The sequence below is a fragment of the Bos indicus genome, chromosome 28 (assembly GCF_029378745.1).
Source record: "Bos indicus isolate NIAB-ARS_2022 breed Sahiwal x Tharparkar chromosome 28, NIAB-ARS_B.indTharparkar_mat_pri_1.0, whole genome shotgun sequence".
In the NCBI taxonomy this organism is placed as follows: domain Eukaryota; kingdom Metazoa; phylum Chordata; class Mammalia; order Artiodactyla; family Bovidae; genus Bos; species Bos indicus.
Window position 1 is genome coordinate 31,546,978 of NC_091787.1, and position 27,573 is coordinate 31,574,550.

The 27,573-nt window shown below is 40.8% G+C and overlaps 1 protein-coding gene and 1 non-coding gene across 2 annotated transcripts in view; both read left to right on the plus strand.

Moving 5' to 3' along the window:
• The window catches only part of LRMDA (leucine rich melanocyte differentiation associated), a 1,201,191-nt gene that overhangs the window by 302,546 nt on the left and 871,072 nt on the right, over positions 1–27,573 (plus strand). The gene's annotated exons all lie outside the window — the stretch shown is intronic.
• On the plus strand, positions 5,999–6,070 carry TRNAY-AUA (transfer RNA tyrosine (anticodon AUA)). The gene has a single exon. It is a non-coding gene; the product is annotated as a tRNA-Tyr (tRNA).

Genomic DNA, 27,573 nt, shown 5'->3' on the forward strand with positions numbered 1-27,573 from the left:
TTTCTTAAAATTTGCAGTAATATAGATTATTGAGTTTATGTCTCATCATATAATCCAAAATTTGAGAAGTCTGCAATAGTACATGAAACCTTAGTAAAATATGAAAATTATACACATGGGGAAGGAACGAAAAATAAGCAGTGAATAAGATGGCACAAAAAGGAAGCATTTGGTGTAGTGGAGAGGATGCAAGTGCAGGAAACCTAGAATTTAGTTTCTTCCCCAGTAGTAATGAGACCTTATGTGAATCACTTACCAGCATGTCTTGGTTTTTCCATCTGTGAAATAAAAGACTTGGATTAGGTCTTATGATGCTTGTTGGTTCTGAAAAGACCTTTGATCTATGGTTAAAACTCCCTTGGAGAAGATGAGTTTGTTTTCTTATGCCCATTCTATTATTGAAAATCCTCTCAAAGTAGGAGTCTGTATTCAGCTTAATTGACTGGTCCTCAGGTTAGTTAAGGATAGTGTGTTGACTTCCGAGTTCAGAGTCATTAGTTATCAGCATTTGGACCATCTCTCTCACTCCTGTGCTGTCAGTCCATGTGGCTAATTAATTATGGCATCTTTTCCTGTTGAGCCAAAGCTGTGCCTCTGAATCCTTCTCATTACAGCCTGCCATGACCAGGGGGGTAGAGTTGGTTCCTCAGATAAAAACCTATTTACTCACCCTGGCTTATTGTTTGAAGACCTTGGAAGATGAAGACAGTGTAATCTAGGAGAAATAGGTGCCCACCTGAAAGACCTTCCAGTCTAGAGAAATGGTCCAAGGAGCATGAGCAACCATGGTGGTGGGGGGCAGTCACTGTGGGCAGGAATTAGTTTGGATTTTCATCAAGATGTTTCAAATTATGGGCCTGTTTTAACTGTGCTGTCTCATATTGTGGGTACAGAGAATGCTGTGGAAGATAGGTTGAAGTGATTTAAGATGTTTGACTTTTCAACAAATACGTGTTTGAAAGTCCATAGTATTTTGCATAATCACTTCGTGTGGGCTCTGATATGAGGCTGTTTGTAATTTACAGCATGCGTGACATTAGTCTTCAAACTTAATAGTTTCAAAGCCATCCAAGATTTGGGAATTTCATTTAATGCCATGGATAACTCTGCTCTGAGCATCTTTTTTTTTTTTTAATATCATAGAGGGCATTTATTCATTTACACAGAATGTTTCTTTAGTTCTGATCATTTCTACAAATGTGCACACAGAAATAAGTCAAATATGTGTCTCAAACTGAATCCTCCAGAAATTTAGGTTCATATTTGACTCTATAATTATATCTCTAAAACTCCCATCAACTCCTCAGGTCAACATATCCTTCTGCAGTCCTGCACCACGGCTGGGTCACCTTTGCTTTTCTCATCACACTAAGCTGATATCTGAAACCAGGTGTGTGTTTTCCCATCATAATGTGCTTATGTCCTAGATTTCAGTTTTCAAGTGTCCAGAATAAAGCTTTTGATAGAAGCAACCAACTAGGCAGGGTATTACAATATTATGTATTGGGACTCAGGTGCTCTGAGCATCTTTGAAGACCAGGCTTAGAGTGGGTAGAGATGGGAATAATTTTGTATTTGGTGGCACAGAGACAGAAACAGTTTTTATATGGGTATATACATATTAGAAACATAGCGTATGTGTAATTTCTGTGTATTTTAGGAGGAATTTATTACTCTACATGTGCCCTATTTGAAATTTATGGTAAGAATATGGCAAAAGAGAAAAATATATTAACATTTGGTGTTTCATTGTATTCATAAAAGGCTGTTGTCACATCCCTTGACTTTTTACAATGAAAGAAAACGTCCCTAGTGACGGAGCATTAGGGTTTCTGGATCAGGCTTTAGAGTTTGAGCAGCACTGGGCTCATCTCTGTTCCCTGGCTCAGTTATGCACAAAGGTCCTTTTCTAGGTGACATATCATGTTGTATTCCAAAGTACACTTTCTTTTAATTTACAACTTAATTTTCAACCTAATTCAGAAGATTGATACTATAATGCTATTTGCAGAAGTATTGAAATGTCAGTAAGTTTTATTGTAGTAATAAAGAGTATTCCATATATCACAGACTCTATAGGGATCCTTGCTTTTTGCATAGATCTTCATAGCAACAACCAGTGGCTAAATGCTGGCAATCATTAATTTTTAAAGAAGACATGGTTATGATGAGTTGAGGAATTAAGGCTGGTAGTGAAGAATGAACTTTAATTTTTTGTCACCTTTTTTTTTTTTTTTTTTTGGTTGCATGCTAAGGTGAGGCGACAGCAAGATGATAAAAAATGGCCCAAATCCCAGGTTCCTAATACTTAAAATGCTGTCTGCTCATAAAAAGATTTCAGTTAGGGAGAGGCCATCTTTGAGCTCCCGGTAACAAATGGGTATCAGTGGCCCATGAAATAATCAATGCCACTAATCCATCCTAGGACCTGCCAATATGTTAATGGCCCTGGTGCATCGTTATTGCTACAAGACCATAAATCATTCCAGGACCAGAATGCATCGCTGTCGAGGCCTCAAACCCCTTGCCTAGAATAAAATGCTGCCTCCTAACAATTAATGTCCAAACATTTTGCAGCTTTGTGCCTTGATTGTTTTCAGATGCTAAAAAAGTAAGTAGGACAGATTGTAAATCAATAAAACTATAAGACAAAGTGTTTTAATAATAGGAAGGTTCAGAGTAAATCATAGTTCTGTGTTTATTATTGCTTTTGGGGTTATAAATAAAGTTACTTTATACTACCCAGTGAGGCTACTGAATTAACATGGGTGCCCAAGGACAGGGATAACCTCTCTGAATGGGGTCCCCTTCTCTTATATCACCCCGAGAAGCCAAATCAAGCCAACTGGAACCACAAACCCAACTTTATATTGGAGGGCAGTGTTGAGTATACAGTGGATCTGTTTTAGAGACAGTCCCTCTTGGAAATGGCAAAAGTAGCTCAGTATAAAATGGTTTCTTTGGCAGCATCAGATTTCAAATATCCAGTATGGTGAGGTTTCAGTGTGTGGTTATTTATTAGCCATTGCTAATATGGGTGATGGAATGATTTTTACAGTGGTACCCAAGTTAGCTTGGAGTTCCTAGGGGCTTTCACTCATGCTTCTTTCCATTAAATTATCTAACCTAGGAGGTTGACTTTGGCTGTAGAAATACACTGTTGCCAACCACAGGCAAACCTGAGAAGATCTTACTTAGGAAACAGAGTTGCATCCAATTGATCTGCTTCCCTTTGGTCAGTGTCAATTTAGTTTCCTATTGAAGGTGTGGAGAAGCACACAGGATAGAAAGTCATTAACTCCACCTTGTAGACACAGAGTTTATTTGCTCCCATTATGGTGTTCCTTGTTCTGCAGCTGTACTTTCGACATGACGAAAGGTAGATAGCCATCCTGGAAAGGTGGGCTTGTCACTTGCTTGGGGAGTCACAAATCAAAGGACAGCGGCTTGTAGTGTTAACCATGAATTGGCTGGCGAGTGGGATTCTGACTATAAGTGGAATTGAGACATAGAACCTGGTTGAGCCTATTTCCTGTGTCAGGTTGAATGTGGTAAGGAACCAAGAAGGTAAACAACCAAATGAAAATAGTAGAGCGTGGGGTTTGGGGGTGCCTCTAGCATTCAGTTAGAGCGATGATGTTGAAAAGACACCACGTCCCCACCAAATGCCCTGAAGTGCCATGCTCCCAAACACGCGTTCAGCCACTGTCACGTGGCGGACACCCCTCTCTGGCACTCGTATGTCCTTGCCCCCAGTTCTGGTGGATGTTTGTAGTTTATTTTGGTGCTCAGGAAATAGCACAGGAAAAGGCCAGAAAAACAATGGCTCCATATAGACAGAAAGACAATTAAAACTGATATGACTCTTAGCAGAAGTGGCAAGAGCAGGCAGGATGGAAGTAATTTATTCAACGAATTGTCCAAATACATAAAATTGCACTGATGTATGGTGTAGCGGTGGGACAGTGGAAAATTTGATAGTCGTTTCCGTTGTATGAATTACTCAGACAGGATGCCTTTGTGAAGTATGGGGGTTTGTTTAATGTTCTGACAACAATTTAGATCCTGTTATGGTTATTGCAGTGTAATGCCATAGTAAAAATTGAACATGACACACCAGCAATTTATTATTTGTGTGTTTTTTAACCTTGAGTATCGGATTGTTTGTCCAAGCATATCCTTTGATTTGCTATGAAATTTATTGTTGATAAAAACAATCAGATTTCCATTAGAAGCAAAAAATATTATTATTTTTTTTTGCCATGAACCATGGATTTAGGGAAAAAATTCAAACCAGGCTACAGGACTTATGACAGGTAGACTCATGACATTATATGGTAATTCAGCATGAAAGAATAATTGTGACACTCTACTTGGTTGTGGAGTATAATCGTGCTGTGAGGTTCAATTCACTGAAAGGCCAAATTATCTTCAACTACATTAGTCTGACAACCTATAATGCTTTGCAGAAGCAATTTGTAGACGTTTCACAGAGTGCCAGCAAACAGGGCTCCCCATTATGCCACCCATTAACAAATTTGTGTAGGGAGAAAAGTAACTTTTCCATTTTCCTGACTGTTTTCAAGCTTTGCAACATAATAAATAGCTAATAGTAGTATTTGCATTGCCATTTACTCTCTTCGTTTTAAAATTTATCTAAGGCATGGGAGGAGAGATTTATATCTGCAGCTCTGCAGCCTGAGAAATATTGATAGTTTCTTTGACTTAAACAATAGCATGGTGCAGTGGAGAGAACGTGGCGTTTGGAGGTGAGTGGTCTGGGTTGTTGTTGAAATTCACCATCTGCGTCCCACCCACCCCCCACCGCCCGGGCGAGACCTTTGTCTTGCCAGGTCTTATAACCTTATTCACTTTGGACCTCAGTTGCCCCATCTCTAAGTTGGGGATTATGTTCCTCTCACCTAAGAATCTCTGTCTGGGGTTAAGAGGTTCTTAGTGTTGTCCCTAGCCACTGGGAAGTCTATCTGGAGTAGTTGTGGAGTAGGGGACTCTCGCCCCTTTTGTACTGCTGGTTTTAGGAAACGGAACCACAGGATGGATGAGTATGAGGCACTCTCAGCCCTGTGACTCAGCTAGAATTTGCTCCTGAGCGTGTTTTGCTTGACTGCATCCATCTGTAGAGGCCCATTTCCGAGCAGAACCCAAGGCCATGTCAAAATAGATTGTTTAACTTTTATATTCTCCAATATAGAATAAGCAGTTTTCTTAAAAAAAAAAAAAGATTGCAAAAGCTACCCATGTGCTACAGAAATTCAGGGACACAGCATACAGCATATTTGATGAACTTAAAAAAAAAACTTTCTTCATAAATCACGTTGGATGAGTACTAAAAAAAGTTGGTTTTGTTTGCAGGTGCTACTGCATGTGGAGATGTACAGAGCTGTGTGGCTCCGTGTCCTAAATATTTAATAGGGCTTTTCCATTTTCACCTGGCTTTTGGGCACTGGAAGAAGCCAGGTGTGTTTCTCCTGAAGGCTGGTGTCACTTGTATGTTCGTTCTTTTTAGTTCCTGTGATTTGCTGCTTATTTCCCGAGCCGAGCACTCCTGGATTGAAACGGGACTTATAGGAGTGGTCGGTTTGCAGAGAAAGGCTCAGCAGCAGGAACGGCCCCTCCTTGTCTTTGTCCCCTCCATCGCAAGGGTTTCCATAACACGGTCTCACACCGCGGGAGTGAATGGGCATGAGGATAAATCACTCACTATCTTCAGTGATGGATTTATGATATATGATTTTAAGAACCATCAAACTTTGCCCACCATTTTTGAGAAGGGGTGGTATGAATCCCTCTGTGTCACATGGTGGTGTTAGTTTCCGCATCAGGGACTGGCCCTTCATTATGACAGGCCATTAGGCCTCATACCTGCTGCTCCCAGAGGACGTGATGGCTTTTCCTAAGGGTCAGTTTGAATTCAGCCCTTCCTGTTAGAATCTAAGAGATAAACCATCTTTTTGGTTTTTTAACTTGATCTTGGGCTTCCCTGGTAGCTCAGATGGTAAAGTGTCTGCCTATAATGCAGGAGACCTGGGTTCGATTCCTGGGTTGGGAAGATCCCCTGGAGAAGGAAATGGCGACCCACTCCAGTATTCTTGCCTGGAGAATTCCGTGGACCGAGGAGCCTGGTGGGCTACAGTCCACGGGGTAGCAAAGAATCAGACATGACTAGAAAAATAAATAGGATGATAATCTTAGTAGCTATTTCTAAGGACTTGACCTACCCTTCTTGTTTGACTGGGTGGGAGGGTTTTTACTTGATTATTAAAGCTCTTTTTTATAGTTAAAAAATGAATTTATTTTTATTTTTGACTGTGCTGGATCTCTGTTGCTGTACCCGGGCTTTCTCTAGTTGCGTTGAGTGGGGGCTGCTCTTTGTTGCAGCACACCAGCTTCTCATTGCCGTGGCCCCCCTTGTTGCCAGGCATGGGCTCCAGGGTGCACGGGCTTCAGTAGTCGCGGCATGTGGACTTAATTGCCCTGTAGCATGTGGAATCTCCCTGGAGAAGGAATCAAACCCATGTCCCCTGCATTGGCAGGTGGATTCTTAACCACGGGACCATCAAGGAAGTCCCTAAAGCTCTTTTTATTTTAGTGAAACTTAGAGGATATTTCTGGACTCTTGGAATAGAGATGTTGAATCAGTGGTCCTCGGTTGACTGTTTCTCCCTCTGTAAGTTGAAAAAAAATGTGTATGTTTTTCCTGCCTGGTGGCCCTATGCTCTGGGGAATTGCTTTTCCAATGTGTGACTAACATCTCCAGGCGGACTGTAAAGAAAGTGTAAGAAGTTTAGTGCAATCAGTCAACATTACTGCAAGCATCACCTTTACTGTGGAGGGAGAGTTAGTCATCCTCGCTTTGGTACAAAGGGTGACCCATGGGCAGCAAGCGCAGGTGAAAACAGGAGGGGCCTCGCGAGTAGGGAGGCCCTTAGAGTAAGCACGAATGCAGTTACAGTGGGAGAATACATACGGAGAAGGAAAAGAGTTGCAGGGGGGTTGTCGGTGAGTGGGCGTAATGGATTGTTCTGAAGGTCTGGGGTCCCAGGAGTATAGTTACGGACAAGCTGGAGCATCCATGTTTACGCATAGCGCTCTTCAACCTAATTTTGGCTGAACTGTTGCTGACTTCCTTCGTGTTCCTTGGTCACCCACCTGCAGAAAGGGCATGGAGGGAGATGATTGTTGACTTGATGGTTATGGAACCCAGCTAATCGGTGCTCCCGCTGGGCTGTAACTTGTTATGCCTGAGTAGTTCTTACAGCAGGTCTGAAGATTTTTTACCGGCAAAAGGCAAAAAAAAAAAAAAACTCATTTCTCATGACCCAAGGCCCCTACTGGGAGGGAAGCTCTCATCTCACATGGAGGGAAAACACAGTGATACCTCCTGATACAGAGGTTTCTGGAGTGATTTAAATATGACCAGTGTAGCTCCTTAGCCCTGCTTTGGAAAACCATGGGGTTTCACAGAATGAATGCTTGTGCAGCCCTGTTTGATAAGCCTGCAGTGGAACAGGAGACATCTTGCTTGCTGTGTTCTAGGGTTTTTGAGTCAACATCAGTAACTGCCCCCCCTCACCTCCTGCAACCCACAAGCTGGGGAGCCAGTGACAGGTACCTGATCCACTTATAGTCATTCTTCATTCAGAGCTGTAGTTACTTTCAGACATGGAGGATATTTTTGTTCTGCTGGTTTTCTCAGGGTTGGATCACCCAGGGTTCTAGTCCACACAGAGGCCAGCATGTGGCCAGCATGTAAGGAGGTGTAAGAACCACCTTACAAACTGCTTTGATCTTTGGCATTCTGGTAAAGGCTGGCTAATCTGGCACTGCGATTGTCTGCTGCACCAGCTCTCCACTAGCTTTCCTCCCTTGAATGATTCTCTGAAACGTCCCCTGCGTTCAGGTTCTACTTGCTTCTCTGGTATGTATCTTTGTCATCCTTTACCCGATTTCTCCCTGTGCTGACTCTGTGGTCATGTTTTTGTGGGATGGAATCTCCATCAGATAAAAAGCCAGAGGAGATAGGAAAGGTCAGCACGACAAATCTGTCCTCTGAGCGCCTGCGAGTGTGTTTGGGTAGCTGAGCTCAGCTGACCACGAAAGACAAATAGGAAATATGAAGGTGCTTCCTCACCAGCCTTAAAGTTGAAAGCCAAATATCTACTTGGAGAAATAGGAGTGTTAGAGTCTCATATTGGAGATTCAGGAGGAGATACATTCTTGCCTTCATTTGGAAAGGTCACAGGCTTTATTTGCAGTAAGACATGCATATGGTTATAGCTTGCTTTTATTTTCCCTTTTAAAATGTGTATTATATGTCCACACCATGTTTATGTTACAATTGTGTATTTTAACAGCACGCATAGTCTTTAACGTGACAATACAAAAACAAAACAAAAAAACCAAAAAACAACTTCAAATGTTATTTTAGCGTGTTGTTTTACATAACGAGAGACGATGATAATCTGTGGGTGTTTCTGTTTCTCTCGGTTAATTTCTTTTCTGTTTTTATTTTGTGGAATTGAAAAAGGACATTTCTAGTGATGGTGTAAAGCTCTTCTAATTTAATTTTATTGTTGTATACCTGTCTCCACTAAAAATGCAAATATCTGTTAGAAGCTATGTCTTACATTTCATTCTGCTTCATAGATGGTTTTGTTTCATGGAGTTATCTGTTTTGGGGGAAAACATTAGACTCAAATTTGCAGTAAGGCCATCTTTGATTTCTTTTTCCCTTAATAAGAGAGAAAAGGGAAAGCAAACATATTTTTTGAATGTCTGCTATAAGCCAGACAATAACATGCATTATTTCATTAAATTTTCATAATAACCTTTTGAGGATGTTATGATCCCAATTTCACAGATGAGGCAACTGAGGTTTAGAGAGATGAAATGACTGGCCAGAGGAACACATCCAACAATGAGCGAAACCGACTCCAAAGCCTGCGCTATTTTCCACGGCACCAAACTGCACAGTCTTCCCCCTAAAGGCACAACTTCTCTTGCTGCCATTGAAGAGATCCATCACTCTGAAAAGTAGTAGGGAGTATATCTAGTCTTTCATAAGAAATTACCACTGTTGTTAAAAAAAAGTCTCAAGTACCTTTGAACATATATTATGTGCCTAGTTCTTTCTGTACTTGGATCAGTACTGTGTGTGTGTGTGTGTGTGTTTACGATGCTGATACAGAGAAAGTGGAAACTGGAAAACAGGGTCCATGTCCTCAAGAAGGGCAGAGAAGATGAATCTGAAACTTGAATGAAGGGTGAACACCAGTTTACAAAAAAGGCTAAGTTAAGGGACAGGTCAGGGTGGCCCGGGGAATGGGTATTGTGGTACAAACCCAGAAACTCTATCAGAGCCTTAGAAAAAGAGTGTCAGGTGATACAACCTGCAAATGAGTGGCTTTGCTTCTAGGACTGGGATGCTTTAAGCATGTGTGGAGAAAGGGATGATGAGATAGTGGCTGCTGGGGGTGAAGTGTATATTTAGGGTAGATGGAGAAGTAGGTCTATGGATTTGTGAGGCCAGGGTGGTGGTGGTCTCACCAGTTTCTCCATCCTTGGACGTCAACCATGCTGAGCCCCTCTCTGTGTGTCTAAGTCCCTTCTACCTTCTCACCTCTGGGCCTCTGTATCTGTTGCTTTCTCTAGGTAACTCCTCTTGATCACCCTCGAGGTCTAAGCTAAAATGTCCTTTCCTCTGGGAAGGCTTTCCTGGTTTCCCCCATTACGTCTGGTTCTTTGTTCCCTTTGGCTTCTCTATTCCTCCATCATAACATTGATTATTGTTGTTTAGTTGCTAAGTTGTGTCTGACTCTTTTGCGACCCCATAGCCTACCAGGCTCATCTGTCCATGGGATTTCCCAGGCAAGAATACTGCGGTGGATTGCCATTTCCTTCTCCAGGGGATCTTCCTGACCCAGAGATCAAACCCATATCTCCTGTGTTGACAGGGAGTTTCTTTACCACTGAGCCACCTGGGAAGCCCTATAACATTGATTATATTTTAACAACTCATGTACTTGTCTTTCTTTCTAAACAGTAAGCTCCAGTAAAGGGAGCAGAGTTAGCAAAGACTCAGGCACATAGATAGTAGGTGAGCAGATCATTTTTGAATGAGTTAATGAATGAGTGAATATGTTTAAATTTCATTAGTCAACTCATGAAAGCCAGGTTGGTCCGTGTGTCTGTTGAAGTCAGAAGGAAGGTTCATTTGTTGTTTCTCTGTCAAAGGAGGGCATGGTCCCCAGATGAGACAGACTTGTCATCAGGTCCCCAGGTTTATCCTTCAGTATCCTCTCAGGAGTTTTATCCAGTGGTCGAGGTACTGTAATGAGAGCTCCTGGTATGGATACTAGAATTACTCAAGCAGTTTAAATGTAGTCACAGGGACATAAAGTGTTGTGTTTTTGCTGGAGTGGGAGGGGCAGGCAGAGAAGCCAAGTCATTAAAATTGAGGGTGGGAGGGGGTTCTTGTGCACAGGGAGTGTTAACTTCTGTGGGCCCTCTGGCATCTCTGGTGACATGTCGTGACTGAACAAGGACAAGACACTGTAGATTGGCCTATGACAAATAAAGTGATGGGATGAAACCCCCAGTCTTGTGCATCTGTCTGCTTTTAACCCCTTGCAGTGCCATCCTCACTTTCTCATAATGCATCGCTAAAAATTTCCTTTCATATTCTACCTGAAAGCCACCATGGCGCCAGCTTCCTGGCACAGTCACTGAATTTATTTTTGGCTGCACCACAGAGCATGTGGGATCCTCGTCCTCCCTGCAGAGATCAAAGTTCCCTGCAGTGGAAGCATAGAGTCTTAACCACTGGACCACAGGAAAGTCCCCAGTGACTGAACTTAATGACCTAGACATTTTCTTATTTGAGGTGATAAGAACTCAAGCTGTTCCGTAGAGCACTGTCTCTCTCTTACTCAAAGTAAGATTGATCTTGTAGGACCTTTCTAGAAACTGTCTTGTGAACTCTTCGAGCTCTGTTTATGCCTCCCTATTTGGTGTCTACAAAGACAATTATGTGCTGCTCCTCCCAGCATTGACTCATTAGCAGATGCACAGTGGTCATGGCCCCACCACTCAGCCCTTTAGGCTGGCCGTGACTTGTCCCACCCCACCCCGTGTAGTATGGACATTGAACATCTGATTCTAGGTGAGCTGCTATAGCCCTTTGAGTACTACTAAAGTGAGTTTTGCTTTTCGCTTCTCTTCTTTTCACAGCTCTTTGTAAGGCCTCCCCAGACAGGTATTTTGCTTTTTTGCATTTCTTTTCCATGGGGATGGTCTTGATCCCTGTCTCCTGTACAATGTCACGAACCTTAGTCCATAGTTCATCAGGCACTCTTTCAGATCTAGGCCTGTAAATCTATTTCTCACTTCCACTGTATAATCATAAGGGATTTGATTTAGGTCATACTGAATGGTCTAGTGGTTTTCCCTATTTTCTTCAATTTCAGTCTGAATTTGGTAATAAGGAGTTCATGATCTGAGCACAGTCAGCTCCTGGTCTTGTTTTTTGTTGACTGTATAGAGCTTCTCCATCTTTGGCTGCAAAGAATATAATCAATCTGATTTTGGTGTTGACCATCTGGTGATGTCCATGTGTAGAGTCTTCTCTTGTGTTGTTGGAAGAGGGTGTTTGCTATGACCAGTGCATTGTCTTGGCAAAACTCTATTAGTCTTTGCCCTGCTTCATTCTGTATTCCAAGGCCAAATTTGCCTGTTACTCCAGGTGTTTCTTGACTTCCTACTTTTGCATTCCAGTCCCCTATAATGAAAAGGACATCTTTTTGGGGTGTTAGTTCTAAGAGGTCTTGTAGGTCTTCATAGAACCGTTCAACTTCAGCTTCTTCAGCATTACTGGTTGGGGTACAGACTTGGATTACTGTGATATTGAATGGTTTGCCTTGGAAATGAACAGAGATCATTCTGTTGTTTTTGAGATTGCATCCAAGTACTGCATTATGGACTCTTTTGTTGACCATTGATGGCTACTCCATTTCTTCTGAGGGATTCCTGTCCACAGTAGTAGATATAATGGTCATATGACTTAAATTCACCCATTCCAGTCCATTTGAGTTCGCTGATTCCTAGGATGTCGACATTCACTCTTGCCATCTCTTGTTTGACCACTTCCAATCTGCCTTGATTCATGGACCTGACATTCTAGGTTCCTATTTCAAATTTCAAATCCTGAAAGATGATGCTGTGAAAGTGCTGCACTCAATATGCCAGCAAATTTGGAAAACTCAGCAGTGGCCACAGGACTGGAAAAGGTCAGTTTTCATCCCTATCCCAAAGAAAGGCAATGCCAAAGAATGCTCAAACTACCACACAATTGCACTCATCTCACACACTAGTAAAGTAATGCTCAAAATTCTCCAAGCCAGGCTTCAGCAATATGTGAACCGTGAACTTCCTGATGTTCAAGCTGGTTCTAGAAAAGGCAGAGGAACCAGAGATCAAATTGCCAACATCCGCTGGATCATGGAAAAAGCAAGAGAGTTCCAGAAAAACACCTATTTCTGCTTTATTGACTATGCCAAAGCCTTTGACTGTGCAGATCACAATAAACTGTGGGAAATTCTGAAAGAGATGGGAATACCAGACCACCTGACTTGCCTTTTGAGAAATCTGTATGCAGGTCAGAAGCAACAGTTAGAACTGGACATGGAACAACAGACTGGTTCCAAATCGGGAAAGGAGTATGTCAAGGCTGTATATTGTCACCCTACTTATTTAACTTATATGCAGAGTACATCATGAGAAGTGCTGGACTGGAAGAAACACAGGCTGGAATCAAGATTGCCAGGAGAAATATCAATAACCTCAGATATGCAGATGACACCATCCTTATGGCAGAAAGTGAAGAGGAACTAAAAAGCCTCTTGATGAAAGTGAAAGAGGCGAGTGAAAAAGTTTGCTTAAAGCTCAACATTCAGAAAACGAAGATCATGGCATCTGGTCCCATCACTTCATGGCAAATAGATGGGGAAACAGTGGAATCAGTGTCAGACTTTATTTTTCTGGGCTCCAACATCACTGCAGATGGTGACTACAGCCATGAAATTAAAAGACGCTTACTCCTTGGAAAGAAAGTTATGTCCAACCTACATAGCATATTGAATAGCAGAGACATTACTTTGCCAACAAAGATCCAGCTAGTCAAGGCTATGGTTTTTCCTGTGGTCATGTATGGATGTGAGAGTTGGACTGTGAAGAAAGCTGAGCGCCGAAGAGTTGATGCTTTTGAACTGTGGTGTTGGAGAAGACTCTTGAGAGTCCCTTGGACTGCAAAGAGATCCAACCAGTCCATTCTGAAGGAGATCAGCCCTGGGATTTCTTTGGAAGGAATGATGCTAAAGCTGAAACTCCAATACTTTGGCCACCTCATGTGAAGAGTTGACTCATTGGAAAAGACTCTGATGCTGGGAGGGATTGGAGGCAGAAGGAGAAGGGGACGACAGAGGATGAGATGGCTGGATGGCATCACTGACTCGATGGACGTGAGTCTGAGTGAACTCCGGGTATTGGTGATGCACAGGGAGGCCTGGCATGCTGCGATTCATGGGGTTGCAAAGAGTTGGACACGACTGATCGACTGAACTGAACTGAACTGAACTGAACTGAAGGTGAGTTTTTTCCAGCTCATCATAAATGCATCCGATTGGGACCAGGCAGAATCCTGCTGTAGTCCAGGTGAATTGCTATCTATTGCTTCTCTCTTATCTCCTCAGCATGTCACTCCATCATAGAAGGAAATTAAATTGGCTTGGCATGGGTTGCTCTTCACAGAACTTACTAGTTGTTCCCTATACCTTGGGCATCTCTAGGTGATTGCAGATTGATTGCCTTATGATTTATACACCAGAGCTGAAAACCTTCCTTTTGAGACTTGAGGTTCTTACATAGATCTTAAGCTGGAACCTTTTTTTTTTAAAGAAAGAAAATGAATTCATTTTTTTTATATATAAAATTAAATATATGGGAGACTTGTTGGGAAGGGGAAAGTGGAAGAAAAAAATGTCCAAGCCCACCTCTGCTCATACTAATCTATACTTTTTAGCAGTTATTTCTGAGAGAGTGATTTATTTACACTGACAGCTTGTTACTTATGGTAGCTGCTGCCAGCTTCTGAAGTAATCTGATAACGTCAAAATGTGAAGGGAAGCTATAGGCTTTGCCTTGACTGACTTGCTATAAATCATGTACATTTCTGGTGTCTATATGAGGATGCTTGGGTTGATACTGATGGAAATACAAATCAAATACAACACATGGTAACCCAATTCAGAGCTAGAGATTTTGGATTAAGCCTATTGGATTCATATTTTTAAGTGAAACAGAGCAGACATACCCGGTTGTGTATTGAAACTTCAAAACTGTCTACTCTGGTAACTTCAAGGACAACAGCTGCCTTTGAAATGAAAGTACAGACTGGTGGGCTAGCATGGATTTTTATTTCTTTATTCATTCAACAACCATTTATTGAACACCTACTATATATATATCAAGGGGAATGTATGTAATTTAAATTTTTTCTTGCAAATTTGTTGGCTTATGTAAGCTTCATGAGGGTAGAGCTTTGTCTTGGTCATCACTGTATCCAGTTCTTAAAATAGTGCTTGGCCCACAGTAATTTCTCAGTAAATATTTGTTGAGTGAGAATCGGAAGCCCAGAGTCTGAATATTAGTGCTGTCAAAACCGGGAAGTTACTCTCTAGGCAGAAAGAGTCATTCCCTTTTCTGGACTGTCTATGGGGTCCTCTCTAGTCCTTCCTATAGATTTCTGGCAAAGTATCTTTCATGCATGCTACCACGGTCACTTGCTTAGTTGTGTCTGCCTCTTTGCAACCCCTGGACTGTAGCCTGCCAGCCTCCGCTGTCCATGGGATTTCCCAGGATGAATATTGGAGCGCGTTGCCGTTTCCTACTCCAGGGGATCTTGCTGACCTAGGGATCAAACTCATGTCGCCTGCAATTTCTGCATTGGCAGGCAGATTCTTTATCACTGAGCCACCTGGCAATCCCCAAAAGCATATTTCATACTGTAATGTAATTATTGGTTTATACACTGTTCTCTTCAGCCATAGCACAAGCTTTGTCTAAAAGGGCAGAAATCATGTCTTACTCACCTTGGACTTCCCAGTGCCTGGCGTGTGGGTGGTACCAAATAATTGCTTATAGCCATGGAATGACATAATTCTTATAAAATTAACCACCTATATCTCTGTGTTTTCATGTGTACATAATGGCATTTAAAAAACCCTGAAGTACAAATACTGCTGCATGCCCACAGTGCTCATTTTGTCAAGTTCTAGAAAAGATGATTTTTATACCATTCCTTTTGTTTATCTCCTTTTTCTAATTTTTTTAGGTTAAATATTATCTGTGAACTTTAATAATAAAGGGGAAAACCTTTAGTGTCCTTTTCTCTAACCACTTCACACACAAAGAGATGAGTTTGTGAGATTTTGTGTGTGTGGCTTTCCTGGTGGCTCAGAGGTGAAGAATCCACCTACTGAGTGAGACACAGGTTTGATCCCTAGATTGGGAAGATCCCCTGGAGAAGGAAATGGCAACCCATTTCAATAATCTTGCCTGGGAAATCCCATGGACATAGGAACCTGGAGGGCTGTAGTCTACAGGGTCTCAAAAGAGTTGGACATGATGTAGCAACTAAGCAACAGTAATAATGAATTTTTATCAGTTGGTTCAACCAAATGCATCAAGGGAGTTTGCTGAATAATGGGATCCTTTAGTAAATGGGGCACCTACTCTCAAGTGTCTTTGGTATAAAAGTGTCTTTTTATATAAATCTGGACACCCAACTATTGGGTTTGCTTAAAGGGAGGCACGCCTGTGTTGAAGAGGAAGCATGAAACAGCGTGGAGTCTTAACCGCGATGAGAAACGCGAGGCAATGGTCAAATTTATTCCTAACATTTACAGATTCTTGGTTGAGTGCAAGTGGAAGGCTGCATACCATATATCTAATTATGTTATATCTTCTTGTCATGAAAAACATGTTTTAATTAATGACTTGAAATTCCAGATTTCAGTTTAGAATTCTTCACCTCTTTGGGGTTTTAAGCTGGAACATGGCAGCATGAACACAGCCTACCCTGGGTCCACTGCCTGTTCCCCTTCTTGTGTACCCCTAGCTGTCTTGTCCTAAAAGGAGCCTATTGCATCTGTGTCTGGAAATTCCTACATGTCCATTCTCAGCTCGTCATAAAGAACCATCTCTCATGTTAAGGTTGGACACTGGTTTACTTTTGCAGGATGGATCAGGGATGTGCAGCTATAGAAGTGAGCTCTGGGTCGTCTGGGCAGAGAGTGGCAGAATTCTGGATACCCAAAATGCATCTTAGAAAGTAGACGATATACTCCAAAATGTTCCTAGGCCTTGTATCCCATGGGGGGAAGGCACAGCCTAAGGAAGGCAGAAGCCGGCTCAGGGAAGCGGCCTCCTCTAGCTCAGGCTTAGGAGCCTTGCTGTCAGTGGTGGACATGCACTGGAAGACTGCTTCATGGCTCCCAATCTAAAGGCAAATCCATGCTTCCTGAATTACAGGCACAAAGATCACCTTAGATTTGGACCAGTGTTAATGATCCAGTGGTCTCAAATTTTAACATGTGTAAGAGTCTCTTGGGAATGGATCAGAATGAATACTTGGTCTATGCTTTGATGAACTGCTGATGCCCCATGAGTAATTATGACAGCCATGCCCAGGCCACTGCCAAATTCCCAACTTCGAAGAGAACATGCATGGGACGTACTTAGCACAATGGTAAGCCCTTAATAATTGGTAGCTGTCATTATTGTTATTATTATTACAATTATTATGAGTTGATTCCCATGTCTTACCATCCAAGAAAGGCCAGCAAGTTTGTGTAATTTTCTCTTGCTGAGTGAGAACTTTCTTAAGAAGGAGTTTGTATGTTTCACATTTGTCACTGTCATACTTTTCATGCTTATCTGTCATCATCAGGTAAACTGTTCCCATCCTATAAACATGTTATTCATCTCCTTGCCCTAACTTCATGGGCAAGCTCACTTAGCCTTTCTATTTTGGTGCTACAGTTTGACTTTGTTTTCATATACAGAGTGGACAAAAATTAGTGGGGCTTTCTTATTTATTTGTTTTTAATTTAAGGGACTTTCTTATTTAGATGCCCATGACTGAGGCAGAATGAAGGATCATGTGTTAGTTTCTTACCTTGAAGTTTAGTTATTTTTGCTTTTGCTAGAAAGAAAAGGAAGTGGGAGGAAAGTTCTTTCTTGAGGAGTTATTAAGGAGGAGGGAAGCAATTTTCCTTCAAGAAACAGACTCATCTTATAATGTTCTTTGTCTTTAAGGAGGGTGGTGGTGAGTGGGGGAGGATAGGATGTTGGAGATAACCAGAGCTTTCTGTATACCACTGGATTTGTCATTCCAAAGTAGCTGATGGATCATGAGGCCTAAGGAAGGTGCAGAAATGGACTTTCCTTGTCAACATTCTTCTGGGAAATAGGAATTTTCAAGAAGGAGACTTCTCAAATGCTTTCCCTTTAGGATTCTTAGCTTTGTCTGGAGCTGACTCTGATCTTTGGTGTGTCCAAGAGACACAAAGGAGAGGGTTTCTGGATTTATATGTTAGTTGATAAGTCCAAGACAGCAAGCTGCTTCTTCTTTTGACTGTCTATGGGGTATTCAGTTGTCTTCTGCTTTCCCCCTTGTGTCAAATGCTATATTTGGTTTGCTTAGATGATATGAACCTGGAGGAGTAAGGAAAAAGTTAAAAATAGTAGGACTCAGCCCAAAGTGGAAAATAAGTAGTGGTTATTGAGGAACCAAGGTTATACACATGGGGAGACAGAGAACAACCAACAGGGCCATGTTGGAGGGATAAAGAGAACTGCCATCCTCTGAGATACTCTACCGTGTTGTCTTGTCTCTGAAGAGTAAAGAGTCATATGATGAGTACTTAGGAGAGGTGGACTGTAGTCTTGAAAGTATCACTTCTGTTCTAGGTTTATTGCCTCTTTGTTGCAAGCAGAGGATCTTTCATTTCCTTTCAGTTCTAAGAGGACTTAACTGGTGGCTCAGATGGTAAAGTAGCTGCCTACAGTGCGGGAGACCTGGGTTCGATCCCTGGGTCAGGAAGATCCTCTGGAGAAGGAAATGGCAACCCACTCCAGTACTCTTGCCTGGGAAATCCCATGGACAGAGGAGTATAGTAGGCTACAGTCCATGATGTTATTTTTATAAATATATTTTATATAAGACATGTGGTAACCAGAAAGATCTTTTGTGTAGCAGATACACAAAAGATTAACAGAGGAATCAAATCATACTGCCACAAAAGTCATCAAATCACAGAGCAAGGTAGCAAGAGAAGAAGCAAGGAACCAAAGAACTTGAGAATAGCCATAAAATAATGAACAAAACGATAATAGTAGGTCCTTATCTATCAGTAATTACCATAAACATAAATGGATTAACTTTTCCAATTAAAAAAATGGCTTAGTGGATAGAAAACATAGATCCAATGATATGTTGCTCATAAGCTGAGAGTCAAGGGATGGAAGAAGTTATTTCAAACAAGAGGTAGCCAGAAGAAAGCAGGGTTAGTTATACATACAGCAAACAATATAGACTTCAAGCAAAAACTGGTCAAAAACGACAAGGAATGTAGTTATATAAGAAAGAAGTCAGTTCATTAAGAAGGTATAACAATTGTAAATATTTATGTAGCCAACAGTGGAACACTCAAATGTGTAAAGCAAACACTAACAACTAAAAGGAGAAATAAACAGCAATGAAATAATAGTTGTGGGCTTGAATGCCTCATTCTTAAGTATGGATAGATAATCCTGACAGAGAACCAATAGGGAAAAGCAGATTTGAACAATACTGTAGACCAAATGACTTAATAGACATATGCAGAACATTCCATCCAACCGGAGAAGAAACACATTAAGTGCACGTGGAACATTTTCTAGATGAGATCATGTGTTAGATCGTAAAGCGAGTCTCAACAAATTTGAGATGGTAGAAATTGTATCAAGTGTGTACTCTGAGCACAGTAGTGTGAAACTTGAATAGCAAGGGAAAGCTGAGAAATCCACGGATATGTGGGAACAAAACAGCACACTTGTGAACAACCGATGGATCAAGAAGAGAAGGGAACTGCAAATTATCTTGAGACAAATGAAAATGGGAACGCAGTGTATCAAAATTAATGGGATGCATCAAAGTCAGTTCTAAGATGGAATTTTATAACAGTAAATGTATCCTTCAAAAAAAAAAGAGAGATCTTAGACAACCTAACTTTATACCTCAAGAACCAAAGAAAGAACAAGGTAAGCTCAAAGTTACCAGAGGGAATGAAATAATAGATGAAAGCAGCAATGGATGAAATAGAGAACGGGAAAACAATAGAAAATATTAATGAAACTAAGTTGTTTCAGAAGATAAAGCATAAGACCTTAAAATAACCAAGAAAAAAAAGGACCCAAATCAGTGAAATTATAAATGAAAAAGAGAATTACAATGGATGTCACAGAAATACAAAAGATCATGAGACTATTATGAATAGTTATATACCAACAGTTTGCCTGACCTAGAAGAAAAAAGTTGCTAGAAACATACAACTTATCAAGACTGAATCATGAAAAATAGAAACTTTGAACAGACCAAAAACAAAAGATTGAGCCAGTAATCATAAAGTTTCTAACAAAGAAAACCCATGACTAGATGGTGTCATGGTGAACTATACCAAACCTTTAGAGAAGAATCAATGGCAATCCTCCTCAAACTTTAACAAAAAAGTGAAAAGAAGGGAATATCTCCAAACTCGTTTTGCAAGGCCAACAAAGTCAGATAAGATCTTCTTCCAACAAGAAAAGAATGCTATAGGCCAGTATCTCTGATGAATATCAGTGCAAAAATTGTCAACAAGATACTAGCAGACCAAATTAAGCAACACAGTAAAAGTATCATAGAGTGTGATCAAATGGGATTTATCTGTGGAATGCAAGTTTGGTTCAGTATATGCATTTCAATATGTGCAATGTCATATATCACATTACTTGAATGAAAGATAAAATCATATCATTTCAATCAATGCAGGAAACACATTGGATGAAATTCAATGTCCATTCATGATAAAAAAAACTCTGAGCAAATTGGGTATAGAAGGAATGTAGCTCAAGGTAATAAAGGCTGATATGACAAACCCACAGCTAACACCATACTCAATGGTGAAAGGTTGAATGCTTTTCTTCTAAGATCAATAACAAGACAAGGGTGTCTGCTTTCGCCAGTCTTAGTCTGATAGTAATGGAAGTCATAGCCAGAGTAATCAGGTAAGAAAAAGAAATAAAAGGCATCTAAATTGGAAAGAAAGAAATAAAATTGTCTCTGCTTGCATATAACATAATCATATATATTAGTAGAAAATCCCAAAGATCCCCCCAAAACCGCTCGAACTAATAAATCCAATGAAGTTGCAGAATATGAAATCAACACACAAGGATCAGTTTTATTTCTATATACTAATACACAAGTTATCTGAAAAAGAATGAAAGAAAGCAGTCCTGTTTATAATAGCATCAAAAATAATAAAACCCTTAGAAATAAACATAACCAAGGAGATAAAGGATCTGTACACTGACAACTATAAGAGATTGATGAAAGAAATTGAAGAAATAAATAAAATGTACTATGTGCTCACAGACTGAAAGAATTAATATTACTAAAATATCCATACCAAAGTCATCTATAGACTCAATGCAATCCCTATCAAGATCCCAATGGCATTTTTTTAAAGTAGAAAAAACAATCTTAAATTTTATATAGAACCACAGAAGACTCTGAATAGCCAAAGCAATCATGAGAAAGAACAACAAAGCTGGCAGTGTCACACCTTCTGATAAAATGTAGTAATCAAAACCCTGTGGTACTGGCATAAAAACAGACACACAGACCAAAGGAGCAGAATCACAAGCCCAGAAATAAACCCATCCACATACAGACAAGTAGTATTTGACAAAGGGCTCAAGAATACTTACAGACTTCCCTGGCGGCTCAGATGGTAAGGAATCCACCTGCAATGCAGGAGAGCCAGGTTTGATCCCTGGATGGGGAAGATCCCCTGGAGAAGGAAATGGCAACCCACTCCCATATTATTGCCTGGAAAATCCCATAGACAGAGGAACCTGGTGGGCCACAGTCCATGGACTTGCAAAGGGTCGGACACGACTGAGCGACTGAGCATAGTTCATAGTTCAAGAATACTTAATGGAGAAAAATAGTTTCTTCAATAAATGGCGTTGGAAAAACTGGATATTCAAGTGCAAAAGAATGAAACTGGAGGCTTGTATTATTTACTTACAAAAGTTCCTTGATACTGATCTTGGCAATGACTTCATGAGTATGACATGAAAAGTACAGGGGGCAAAGGCAAAAATCTGTAAGTAGAACAGTATCAAACTAAAAAAAAATCCCTGTTTTCTTCTTTTGAACAACAAAAGAAATCAACAAAATGAAAAGGCAGCTTATGGAATGGGAGAAAATATTTGCAAACCACTTATCTGATAAGGGGTTAGTATCCAAAGTATATGAGAAACTTAGAACTCAGTAACAAAAAAGCAAATAATGCAATTGAAAAATTTACAAAGGACCGGAATAGACATTTTTTTTCCCCAAAAAAGTATTCAGATGGCCAACAGGTACATGAAGAAGTGCTCAACGTCAATAATTATCAGGAAAATGCAAATCAAAACCACAAGAATGGCTGTTATCAAAAAAATAAGTGGTAGCAAGAACATGGAGAAAAAGGAGCTCTTCTGCACTGTTGGTGGGAATGTAAATTGGTTCAGCCACTATAGAAAGCAGTATGGAGGTTCCTTGGAAAATAAAAATTGAACTCACATATGACCTAGTAACTGCACCTCTGCATATATATCCAAAGGAAATGAAATAACTACCTTGAAGAGATATTGGCACCCTTGTGTTCAGTGTGACATTATCTATAATAGCCAAGATGCAGAAACCTAAGTTATTGATGGATGAATGGGAAAAGGAAACGTGAGAATATATGTGTGTATATATGTAAATGTATATATGCATATATTTATATATGTGCATTATAAACATATATGTATATAAATATTATTCAGCCATAAGAATAAAGAATTCTTGTCATTTGTGACAAAAGGGATGAACCTTTTGGGCATTTTGCTAAGTGGAATAAATCTAAGAAAAATACTATATGATCTCACTTTATGTAAAATCTAAAAAAAAACTGGACTCATAGAAACAGTATATATTGGTTGTTGGCAGAGGTGGTCTGGTGGGGGAAATGGGTGAAGTAGTCAAAAGGTATAAACTTCCAATTATAAGATGAGCAAGTTATGGGGATGGAATGTACATCCTGGTGACTATAGTTAACAATACTATATTATATATTTGAAATTTGGTGAGAAAGTATATATTTAAAGTTCTCCACACACACACACACGTACACACACTCACACATAAATTAAAATGATGTGAGGTGATCAGTGTGTTAACTAACCTTCTTGTGTTCATAATTTTACAATACATATATTAAATCATAAAGCTTCTTTACCATCTGAGCCACCAGGGAAGCCCAGACTTGTAATATGTTGTATGCCAGTTATATCTCCATGAAGCTGGGGGGAGGGATAATTTATTCATAAAATATTAATTATACCCTTATTTAGGGGATCATTTCGGGTGCTGTGAGTACAGAAACAAGTTACTGTCAAATCACTGTGTGCTCGTTGACTCTGGATGTTTGTTGGGTACCTGCTCTTTTGTAGGCACAGTGCTCCTTGTTGGGATACTAAAGTGATTAGAGACATAGATTTTGTTCCCATGGCTGCTGTGCCATGTTGCCACGCAGCTACTGTCCTGCAGGAGTGCCTGTCCACTCAGTATGCTGATCAATGGATCTTGGTATCAGAAAATACGGTGAAGGGGGTGCCTGGAATTAGGAGAAGAAATGTTAGCGATTTAAGGCATTTACCAAGCGTTTTTCATTCTTTTTAGGTCTTGGCTCAAATAATCACCTTCTCATAGAAGCCCACCCTGGCCACTTGATTTTGTACTACAGTCTCCACTCTTTGAAGTTCCTGATCCTCATATTCTGGTCTTTTTCTTCTTCCCTTACTACTGCCTGTTACCACTGATTACTTTCCAACATGTGATATAATTTACTTATTTATTGAAATTTTTGGAGATGATTCGTGTACCTTGTGCTAAAATACGTGTTCCACAAAGGCTGAAATCTTTGCCCTCCTTGTTCAGCAATGTATCCCAAGTGCCTCAAAGTGTAGTGGGCACTTGAAAGATATTTGTTGAATGGATTAATAAGTGACTGCATGACTGAGGCATAGAGTGTTATTACACTGTTGGAGGACACTTGGTGTATTATTCAGTAAGTCATTAATCTTGAGACATTGATGGGCATTAACCTACTAATGTGAATGTCTTTTGTTTTGAGGGGCGATGATGTGTAATGGCAAAACAAGATGTATTTTCTTTGGTAAAGTATGGCTGACCCCCGGGTAATTTAGCATCTAGCTTTGCTCAGGGAAAGCCCTCAGCTGTTGACTTGGTTAAGTTGGGCTGAGCCGTCAGAAATATCTTTGCTTCATATAAATTTTAGGATTACTTGTTCCTAGTTATGTAAAAAATGTCTTGGGTAATTTGATAGAGATTGTATTAAATCTGCAGATTGCTTTGGGTAGTATGGCCATTTTAACAATATTAATTCTTCCAATCCAAGAGCATGGGATATCTTTCCATTTCTTTAAATCATCTTCAGTTTCCATAATTAGTGTTTTGTAGTTCTCAGGATATGTCTTTCACCTCCTTGGTCAGGTTTTATCCCTAAGTATTTTTTTTAATGCAATTTTAAAGGGGATTATTTACATTCCTTTTGTGGTATTTCATTGATAGTGTAAAGAAAGGCAGCCAATTTCTGTATGCTAATCTTGTGTTCTGCCAGCTTACTGAATTTGTTGATCAGTTCTAGTAGTTGTGTGAAATCTTTAGGATTTTCTTTATATAGTATCATGTCATTTGCATATAATGACACTTTAATCTCTTCCCTTTCAATTTGATTACCTTTTCTCTTTACTCCTTTGTATGACAAATAATCACCAACAGCACATCATCCAGCCCAAACTCTTCGATTAGTACTGAAGTGTTCTTTTGACGAGGATTGCTGTGATGTGTTGTGTGTTGACTCTAGGCTAGCCACCCTGAGAGCCCCGTGCTCCTGCATGATGCTCTGACTTGAGCTCCGGGTCCCATATTTCCTGGTCAAAAACTTTTCTTCATATTAACGCAGAGTATACTTTTCATTTTGTTGAAATAAAGTGTTTCTCCTCTCTTGGTCTTGTATGATGTGGTTATACTTGCCACCAGGCAATAGAAGGTGCTATAAGCTGTCCTCTCAGCTGAGATTCCCAGTTTTCCCCTGCGCCCACTCTGAAACATCATGCCCTAAATCCATGAACCTACTCACATGTTTGTGAGATGCAGAAAGCCTGATACACACAACTTCTTAGAAAAAGCTTGTACCTTTGATCACTGTAAGTTGCTTACACGTTAATTGTAAACTGTGTGTGTGTGTGTGTGTGTGTGTGTGTGTGAGGGCAGGTAGGCAGATGGGCAAGACTGGAGAGAGGGTGGCCAAGAGTAATTCTAAGGGACCAAATACATCAGCTTCCTCCCCAAACTCTCCTCCTCGTTTAGTAAGTGAAGACACATGAAAGTGGAACATTTGGCGCTTTGCACCAATATTATGGTGTAAAATTATAGTTAGGAATATTGTGTAAAAATCGTAATAGTTTGCAGTTATAGCTATGGTGAGAACAGCAGGCAAGACTATAAGCTTTAATTTATGTTGTGCTTTGGACATTTTTCAGAAACTATTTACCCATTACCTCTTAGGTCAGTGGCCTAATAATGCAACAAAGCACTTTTTGAAATTGCAGATAATTTTCAGTGCTCAGATCTCTGTGTAGTATTGATGGGGAGGGTGGTTGATTAGGACCTTGGGAATTGTGCTTGATGGGAACAATCTGGAAGGAGTGAAAAATTATTAAACACACACAGCGGGAGATGGAGGATTTACCATTGTCGTGCGGTGCTATTAATTCTCATTGCTCGGTACAGCGGCTTGATTGCATACTGTGAATACTGTTTATTGGAGAATGGGTACAATTTTGCTGCAGTTGTTGTAATGTAATACTAAATGCTAATTAGGCTTCTAACAATAATTAGAACCTCTTGCCAGACTTAGAAATAGAAACACTCAATTGAATTTACAGAAACAAAGACCTTTAAGCTATGCCAGTAGCAGCGTCGACTTCAAAAGTTTTTTACGTTTTTAGTTACAGAATTGCCAACACATATATTTTTTTTTATGGTGTGCATAATGAGTTCATTTATGTTCTCAATAGGATTATTTTTAAAATGAGATAAAGCAAACCTCCTCCTCCCCATCTGATGAAGAAAACCTACAAACACAGGTATAAACTGAAATGCACCTTTGTTACCATGCAGATGGCAAGTGCAGCGCTCCTGGGTGTGTGGGGAAGGCGGGGCTGGGCTGGGAGCTTGGCTGATGGGGGTTTTAGCTCCATTGTGGATACTTTTCCCTTGAACCCATCCATGTCCCCTCTCTACACAGACACACACACAGACACACACACACACACAGACACACACACACACCAGTTATCACCTGATTGCCTGAGTTATTTCACTCTTTGTAGCTGCTTTGCTTTGTCAAACTTCTCAAGTCTACCAGGATGGCAGAACTCTCAGCAAAGTAGGGAGTATGTCAGGTTGAGCTGTGAGCAGTAATTAGCTGAGAATTTCCCTGGCATTCTTTGGGGCTTGTAGTTTTACCGCATCACTGCTGGGCTGGAGGCTTGGGTGGCTCGCAGAAATGTGGCCATGGACAAGTCAAGAAGGTCAGCAGGACCTGGACGTGTTTTCTTGGCCATGGACACTGTTGCAGCTTGTGACCTGGGTTTGTTTGGCAGCACTTGACTAGGGCCTTTGTTGTTGGGGTCTCAACACTATATTTAATTTCCTCATCTTGTTTTGTTTTGAAACCCAGAAGTACAAAAACTTAAGCAAACTTCATTGAACCTCCCTTGGGTAAATACATCACGTGAAACAATGGAGAATGCCTCCCCTCCTTTTAATTTTAACCCAGCTGAAGTTGATGAGCTGGTCTTTGGTGTGAATAATTAGCTGCTTGACATGATGTATCATGTTACCCTTTTGTCTGGAGCCATCAAGGTAATAGAAATAGAATCCTGAAGCCCTATTCTGAAACAGTATTAAAACAATGTAAGCTCTGCTGCTGCACAGGTGCCAACTTTCTGGTTAAAGTGAGTTCTCACAGGTCTCACTGGCTATGGGGAAACAGGTTTTATGACGGAAACACTGGAAGCCCGGTTTTGTGCCAGCCTCCAGCATGAAGCATGGCTAGCAAAGAAGCAGTTTTTGATGACTCTCTGGTTTTGGTTAGAGTGGTCATTTATAGAAGCTGTTAAAAACAGTAAAGAAAAAGAATGTTCATAGAAACTTCCATTTTCATGCCTTTCTTAATATTTCACCAAGTTCTCATCCAACTTAACTCCATCCCCCAATTAAGGGAATCAGTCATTCCTGCCCCCAGCCCCACCCTCCTCTGGTAAATTTTTGTGGTTTTTGGGGTTATTGTGTGGCTTCCTTTGAGTTCCTTTCATTTTTGTTTTTGACCTTCTCCACTTGTCTCCTCCTTACCAAGTGCTCCCCCTACTGGTGGGGCCTTTGCCTTGTGGGTGGGCGTGTGCATGTGCTCCTGGCTTTAGTTGTGTGGCCTCCTTGTGACCCACTGGCCTGTAGCCCGCCAGGCTCCTCTGGCCATGGGATTTCCCAGGCAAGAATAATGGAGTGGGTTGCCATTTCCTTCTTCAGGGTATCTTCCTGACCCAGAGATCAAACCCAAGTCTCCCACGTTGCAGGCTGAGCCACCGAGGGCCCCAAATCAGAGCTGCTTATTCAGGTTACCCAAGCCAGGTTCTTTTCTCAGAAATAAAGTGATCCATGTTCTTTCTCTACTTCTCATTGGGTTGAGAGAAGTTTCTCTTTCTTTGTGTCTCTTTTGGATTCCCTGTGGCCTGTATGAATTTGGTGACATGACTTTGATTCTGTCCTCTGCCTGATTATTACACAGTGGTGGTGGGGGGGTCTCATTGTTTAACTGGGAGAAGGTCAACTGTTTATAGTGATCTCCTGATTTCACACCAGATCATATTCAGGGTGGAAGAGGGCATCAATCAATAATCAATGACCCCAAATCCTTGACTGCAGTGGCCAACTGCCTCCGAGCCCAAGAGTGCCGCATGAGGTGAAGCAGCCCAAACCCGTGTTCGGTCCTAACGGGGTTAAATCCAGCTCCGTGACTGGAGGCGGGCGGCGTACATTTGCCTGTCTGGCAGGTTCTACGAAGTATGCCAGTG